A 7483-nucleotide genomic window follows, 5' to 3' on the forward strand; every position below is an offset into this window, starting at 1 on the left:
CACGTGAGTTTAACGCGAGATAGCATAGGTTTAATGTCAGAGCGGTACAAATTGAAAGGGATGTGAACGACACTTGTTTTTACTACAGATATTTTTGCGCGTGTGGAATAAATTGCCACATTTAGTGGCAGAGATTGGTGCACTCACAACACTTCAAAGGCATCTAAATGGGTATGCAGACAGGAAGTGTTCGGATAGATAAGGGACAAATATTGGCAAATATGTTTAGATTAGTTACGGTCATTTGTTCAGCAGGTGCAAGTTGGATAGGAAGGTTTGCTTCCGTGCTCGGCAATTCTGTGACACTCCAGTACCTGACAACAGTTTGAATAGACCACTTGCAAAAACGCATGCTGTTTCTTACTAAGTCAGCGTGTTTGAATTTTATTTTTTCTTGAGGCGTAATGTTTTGAAATGACAAAGAGAGGAATGTTTTCAAGACATTTACAGACAATGAGCATTCTCCTTGATACATTCCCAAGTTCTCCATTAAATAATTTCGTTGACTAAAAAACACCTCACAAATCGTGTTGTCCCCTCAACTCTCCAGTGAATCCAAAACTGACAGCTCTTAACGTGGACCAAGTGCAAAACTCAAAAGGCAGAGTCATTATCAGACACACAAACACATTACTTCTGTCTGTGAGGCAGTGCGAGACGTGTATGTCAAGAACTGCTCACACAGATAGCACCGAAGCAATTCCAAACGGAGCTTCCCGACATTCTGGAGATTTAGTGCATTGCCAAGTAACAGAAAGTGCTCAAGTAACATAAAACATAACAGGAAAATGTACCATACAAAGTGAATATTACCAATTATATTCTCGATTAAATTAGGTCAACAATGCGCTGGTGCCTCCATCTGATCGAGCAAGCCAATCTACAGCCTCCCTCACCAGAACAGTAATGAAGGAAATAAGAGAAATATAACAAAGTTTCACGTTGCGGTTGCCCACCTTTTAGCTACAACAACAAAAAACGAGGGAGCAGAGTCAGTGCAGGATCTGGCTTCACAACAGCGGTGAAATAACGACGTCCACTCACTTTCAGGGAAAGCTGTGAACAACTCACATTGTCCAGAATATGTATACACAGCGCAGGCTGTTTAGTTCCCATTTCTACTGCTGCCCCGACATTCATACGAAAATGTACCTTTCAAAGAGAGCGTTTGTAGCTGTGGAATGACAGTGGCAGCTGTTTCCCCTCGCTCTTACTGCCGCCCTTGGTAGTGTAGGGGCTGGTATTCTCATCTTACACGCGGTAGTTGAGTGTGCAATTCTCTGTTTTGGAAAAGCGGAGTGTTTTGGAGCAGAAAGATGTGAAGTTTGGATGCTTCTGGAGTTCTTGTTGAAAAGTTCGGTGACGCGAGGAAGATGGTTTGCAGACTTTTCGTCCCCTGCCTGGGTGACATTCTCAGCGCTGCAGAGGTTCCTGTGAGACGCTGCTCTCATGTTTTGGTACGAATTCATTTGGTTTCATTCCCGCTGCTTCCGTTTGTTGGGATTGCAGATTGGGTCCAACGGATGGAATAGTGGATGAGTGCCCTGCTTCCAGGAATTGTCTGGCTGTCTTCTGCTTGCCCTGTCCGATTATTGTTGTGCTATTCTAGTCGAATGTTTCGCCCTTGCCGTTTGTACGTATTGCTACTAGGGACTGCTGGACTAACGTCCACACAAATTCTTTGCCAAGAACCAATATCCACACACCTTCATTCGCAGATGCATGGCACACAAAGTTCGCAACGAGGATATGCTTTGAGGTAATTTTTAAATCATGCTTCCCTGTATTAAAAACAAATTCTGGAAAACGATATCCAGACTCCTCCGATCACTCAGACTTATGACAGCACAGAAACCGAGAGCCTCACACAGACAACAACTAACGAGAAAACGAGACCCAATCCGCATCATGTGCAGGTCAAACGTGGTTGACGAGATTCCACGCTGGGACTGCACGAAACACGACATAGGAGAAAGAGGCTGACAACTAGAGAGCTGCATTCATAATTTCATCTGGACTGTAAACGCCTCGGACATCTGTTCCTTGCAGTTATGCACAGAATATTGAATGTCTCTGATTCCAAGGCTTGGAACTCGGATGATATGACCGTCTGCAACACTGGTTACTTCCTTGTCTGACGTAACTCCTGATAGAACACATGTAACACTCTATTGCTCATTGAGAAATATATCCAAAATAGGAGCTCAAAGCAGCATTTCTGTTGTCTTTCTGGTGCTGTCCCTGACATGCCCTGTGGCACTGCACTTATTGTATGTTTCCTGAGGGTTCTGCACGTGATTCTACGATCGTATTATGGGCAGTAATCTGCATTTTCGCTTCAATAACGGGTGTGTGAAGCGGAGGTCCACCATTCTCGATGCTATTTTTCTCTTCTTATGCGCAACTGCAATACAGTAAAGGATCAATTAATATTGTAAGATGATATACAGAGGCCTGTGAAATATCGAAGTTTTAATGACATCTATGCAATGGTTAGAGATTACCTTGTTTCAGGAAATAAGGATGTAAAGTCTGTTTGGCTGGAGTTGAGGAACAGTGAGGAATGAACTCACAAGCATGTGTAGTTTACAAGCCCACTCGCAGTAACCACAAAGCGAAATAAATCGTACAAGGAAAAACTATTGTGTGCGAGTGACAAAAATGGCAATAGTCATGCGTGATATTAACTTCCCATCTAAAACTCTCGGTTCCATTGTAAAAACGTTTGGAGAACCATAATAAAAAAAATCCCACAAGTCCCATAAAACATCACGAGGGATATCTTGCTAATTGATTACTCTACAGGTGACTTAATTTTCCTATTTTCTTGGAAACCATCTCTTTAATTGTGAGCATCAGAAAATGCTTTCTTTTGCCCGCAAGAAATAAATATGTGATTAACCTTTGTTCGTTTCATGTATAAGAACACTGAGACTCCTGTGCATTGCACATCTTTTGCGTTTCTATCGATTTTAATAGTAGCGTGTCTTTTGATTCTTCCCAACAAAGTATATGACCTCGCATTCCTTACATGAAACTGCATCTGCCAAGAATACTCCAATTGTTGGAACAGAATGTAAATGTATTTGGAAAGGCAAGGACTGATACGGGACAGTTAACATGGATTTGTGCGTGGGAAATCATGTCTCACAAATTTGATTGAGTTTTTTGAAGAAGTAACAAAGAAGATTGATGAGGGCAGAGCAGTAGATGTGATCCATATGGACTTCAGTAAGGCGTTCAACAATGTTCCCCATGGGAGACGGATTGGCAAGGTTAGATCTCAGGTAACAGCAGTGGACCTAACACCGACCCTTGTGGTACGCCGCCAGTACCTGGACACCAAGAAGAACATGTTCCATCAGCTACAACACTGTTTTCTATTGGCAAGCCAATTACTGATCAAAGCTGCAATCTCTCCCATAAATCCATTCCACCGCATTTTGTATAATAGCCTATTGTGGGGAACCTTATCGAACAACGTTCTGAAACCCATATACACCACATCAACCAGTTCACTGTCATCTGTTTGGTCACTTTGTCAAAAAAGTCAATAAGATTCGTTAAGCAAGGCCTACCCATCTCAAAACCGTGCTGACTGTCCCTGATCACATTATTCTTTTCTAGATGGTCATAAATCCTATCTATAATAATCTTTTCCAACACGTTACCAACAACTGCAGTGAGACACACTGGTCTGTAATTACCAGGGTTGTCTCTATGACACTTTTTGAACACGGGAACAACATATCCTATGCTCCATTCCACAGGCAATAATTCTGTAGACAATGATGATTTGACGATCGACGCCAAAGGCTAATCAATCTCTTCCCTTGCTTCCCAGAGGATCCCAGGACAGATCCCATCCAGCCAAGGGGACTCGTCCGATATCTGACTCTCCAGTATTTCTATCACCTAATCCTTGTGAACCTCAATCTCTACTACTCTAGACGCAAGTATCTCAGTATCTTTCTCGCCAACATTTTCATTTTCTACAGCGAACACTGTCGAAAAATATTTATTTAGCGCTTCCCCTATCTCCTCTGACTCCACACGCAACTTCCCACTATTATCCTTGATTGTCCCAAATTTAACTCTCGTCATTCTTTTATTCCTGACATACCTATGGAAAGCCTTAGGGTTAACACTGATCCTATCTGCCAACAACTTCTCATATCTCCTCCTGGCTCTTCTCAGCTCGCTTTTTAGGTCTTTCCTGATATCGTTGGAAGCCTCGAGCGCTCTAACTGAGTTTTCACATTTTGTCCTAACATAAGACTTCTTGTTCTTCTTGACCAGGGATTCCACTTCCTTAGTAAACCACGGCTCACGCGTTCTATATCTTCCTCCCTGCCTGACAGGTACAAACTTATCGAGGACACGCAGGAGCTTTTCCTTGAATAAGCTCCACATTTTAATGTGCTCACCGACTGCAGTTTCCTACCACATTCTACGCTTCCTAAATCTTACCTCGATACATCGTAATTTCCCTTCCATCAGCTGAAAATCTTGCTCCGTAGAGTACACCTATCCCTTTCAATCAGGAAAGTAAACCTGAGAGAATTGTGATCGCTGTCTCCAAAGTGCTCACCTACTTCCGAATCTAAAACCTGGCCAGGCTCGTTACCCAGTACTAAATCGAAAGTGGCTTCGTCCCTTGAAGGCATGTCTACATACTGTGTCAGGAAACCCTCCTGCACACACTGGGCAAAAACTGACCCATCCATAGTACTCGTACTGTAGTGATCCCAGTCAATATTCGGATTTTGTCTTGAGTGTTCCAGAGGTTTTCATTGTCCCAGAGTCCAGATGAAGTTTGCATTCCTCACGTACGTGAGCAAGAATTCGTTCAATGTCTCAGATCAGTTCCTGTCCTGGGAACATCAGAATCAATGTCCCGTCCTCTACTCGGTCCGACAGTTCACACTTCTTCATCCTCCTCTGATTCCATTTCCCAAAGAGTTTCTCAAGATTTCCAAAGCTGGAGCCTAAATTATATGGTTTGCTTCTTAAACATTTTTCCAACTGCCAACTGACAATAATTTCACAGTATCTCTTCACAATCCTCTGGCTTGCACCATGTCCAGGGATGAGCAGTCCCGTTTCGTGGAGACATTCCCGAGGTTGGTGAGTTTCATTTTGGAACAAAGATGGTTAAGTGGCAAATTCCTGCGGTTGTTTGTAATGATGGGAGAGGGAGCGGTGGGGAAAGAGCACTTTAACGAGCAGGAGTAAGTGCTGCCACTGACCCGAGTGAGAGAACAGAGGACAGGGATTAAAGGAATCTAATGAAAAGCAGCACTTCTGCTCAGGACGTTCAATAACAGCTGCAGAAACCCGATGTGTCGAGCAGTGTATCTGGAAAGAGAAACAGAGATAATGTTTTAAATATGGAACATTCCTGATGAAGAACTCGAGTTTCCCAAGTCTAATCAAATTACCGGCCTGGTTTGCAAAATAGGTTTTCTGAACTTTGAGCGAAAATTGTTCCAGCAGAAAAGCATTCATAACGTAGTCAGCAGACTGCGAACCTATGTGGGGAAACCCCAATAGATTTCTAATCCATCGCCTTCACCACTCGGCCATGACTACAAACAGCGCAGCTGGCTTGAGCATTGACCAAATCAGCCGTGATCTCATTGAAAGCTCTCGCTGACTTGATGAGCTAAATGCTTCCAAATCCTTTCATCCCTTTGCTGTCATTTGTAAGGTGCGAGACACCAATGTAAAAGAAGAAAAGCACAAAGGTAGGAAAAGATATTTGCAGCCAAACTGAGTCAAAATTATTTATTGAAAGGAAAGTCACACTTGGCAATTTGCTACATCTCTTTGCGAACATGACCAGCAGAGGTAAGCAAGGGAGCTATTGATCTGAGTATTCTTGGACCTGAAGCAAACAAAGGTTAGTGACATATTCATTTCTTTTTCTGGCGAACGAAATTTCTTTCCTGATGGTTGCAATGAAAGAGATGGTTCCCAATAAAAGACAAAGATTAAGTCGCATCTAGATATATTTCAATGTGACACGATTCATTTTCAGTCTCTAATTACCCCAGAGATGGAGCGGGTGAGTTACTTTTCTTCACTCTTCAACTCCTCAGCGTGGAGGTGCAGACATGAAACCGCTAGAGATGGAGTTCTTGAATTGGGAACTAGCGACACTGAAGGAACTAGGCAAAAGTGAGGACTGCAGATGCTGGAAACCAGATTTTAGATCAGAGTGGTGCTGGAAAAGCACAGCAGGTCAGACAGCATACGAAGAGCAGGCAAGTCGACCTTTCTATTGCCAGTCCTGCTGCGTTCCGCAAACAATTTTCGTTTTTGGCTCAGATTTCCAGAAACTGCAGCTATTTGTTTTATGTTAACCTTCATAATGTTTTGGACAAAACCAATGACCTGCCAGCATCGGATAAATTGGCAGAAGTACTGGTACACCGATATGTTTGCTGAACAATACAACCATTCCATGAGCGGGAATACGATTCGGGCCACGGTCCTGAGAGTACCGAATCCTCACAAGGAAATAACAAGACAAGGCGATAGATACTATAGTATTTGGTGTAAATAAAACACCCTTTCCGAACATTTTCGTTGCAGATTATTTTCAACTTGTCTTCGAAGATTTACAAAGTGCGAAAAGGCCATTCCGTCCGTGTGCATTGCGGCTAATCAGAGAGCCATCTATACTAGTCGCAGTTTCCAACTTTGGCCCAAACTCTCGTGTGTTCTAATGTTTCCAGGGCAAATGTCAATGAGGTTATCCTATGTTCTTAAATGGCACAATAACGGGGCAGAAGTATGACACTTCCACAACGAATTGTAAGTCTTTTGAGGAACTCATGCTCATTTTCACTCACAGAGGGAGAAACACAGTAAGATACCCCCAAACTGACGGAGGTGTCCGTTGTGGAGAGCTGGAAGTTGAAATGGACAAAAGGACAAATGCAAGTTTTTAATGCGGAAGCACAGAGGTGACGTCCCGCAAGGACTTCACAGGGGAGCGTCAACGTAGACCACGGTTAAAGCAAAACATTCCCCCTCGAACTAGGTAGGACTAGAATCTACAATCTTCTGATCCGAACTCAGACACGTTTTCCATTACGCCACTGGCCCAAGAAACAAGCGCGAGGCTGGCAGAATGTCGAAATGAAATGCCACGGACTTTCACGGAATCAGAATTACAAAGGTGAACAAGCAGCGAAGATAATCACCAACATTGCTTCACTTCGAAGTTTCCAATTTGTGAAGCAGTGCCTTTCACTGGCAAAGGAGAAACATTTGTCCTCAGCTGCTTGCTTCAGGGTCGCGTCCTTCTCTGCTGGAAGTTTCCATCGTTTTATTCACAGTCACGACGCGATTTCATGATCCACTCCAGTGAAAAAGTGTCATGGTGTCGTCCAAACAAGACCCTGCAGAAACTCAGCGAGAAACCTCTGGTCATTTCGAGCTCAGGATGTGGAATTAGATGAGATGCGTGACACCT

Source organism: Chiloscyllium plagiosum, unplaced genomic scaffold (assembly GCF_037043375.1).
Source record: "Chiloscyllium plagiosum isolate Xiang-an unplaced genomic scaffold, Cpla_swu_hap1 HiC_scaffold_51, whole genome shotgun sequence".
In the NCBI taxonomy this organism is placed as follows: Eukaryota; Metazoa; Chordata; class Chondrichthyes; order Orectolobiformes; family Hemiscylliidae; genus Chiloscyllium; species Chiloscyllium plagiosum.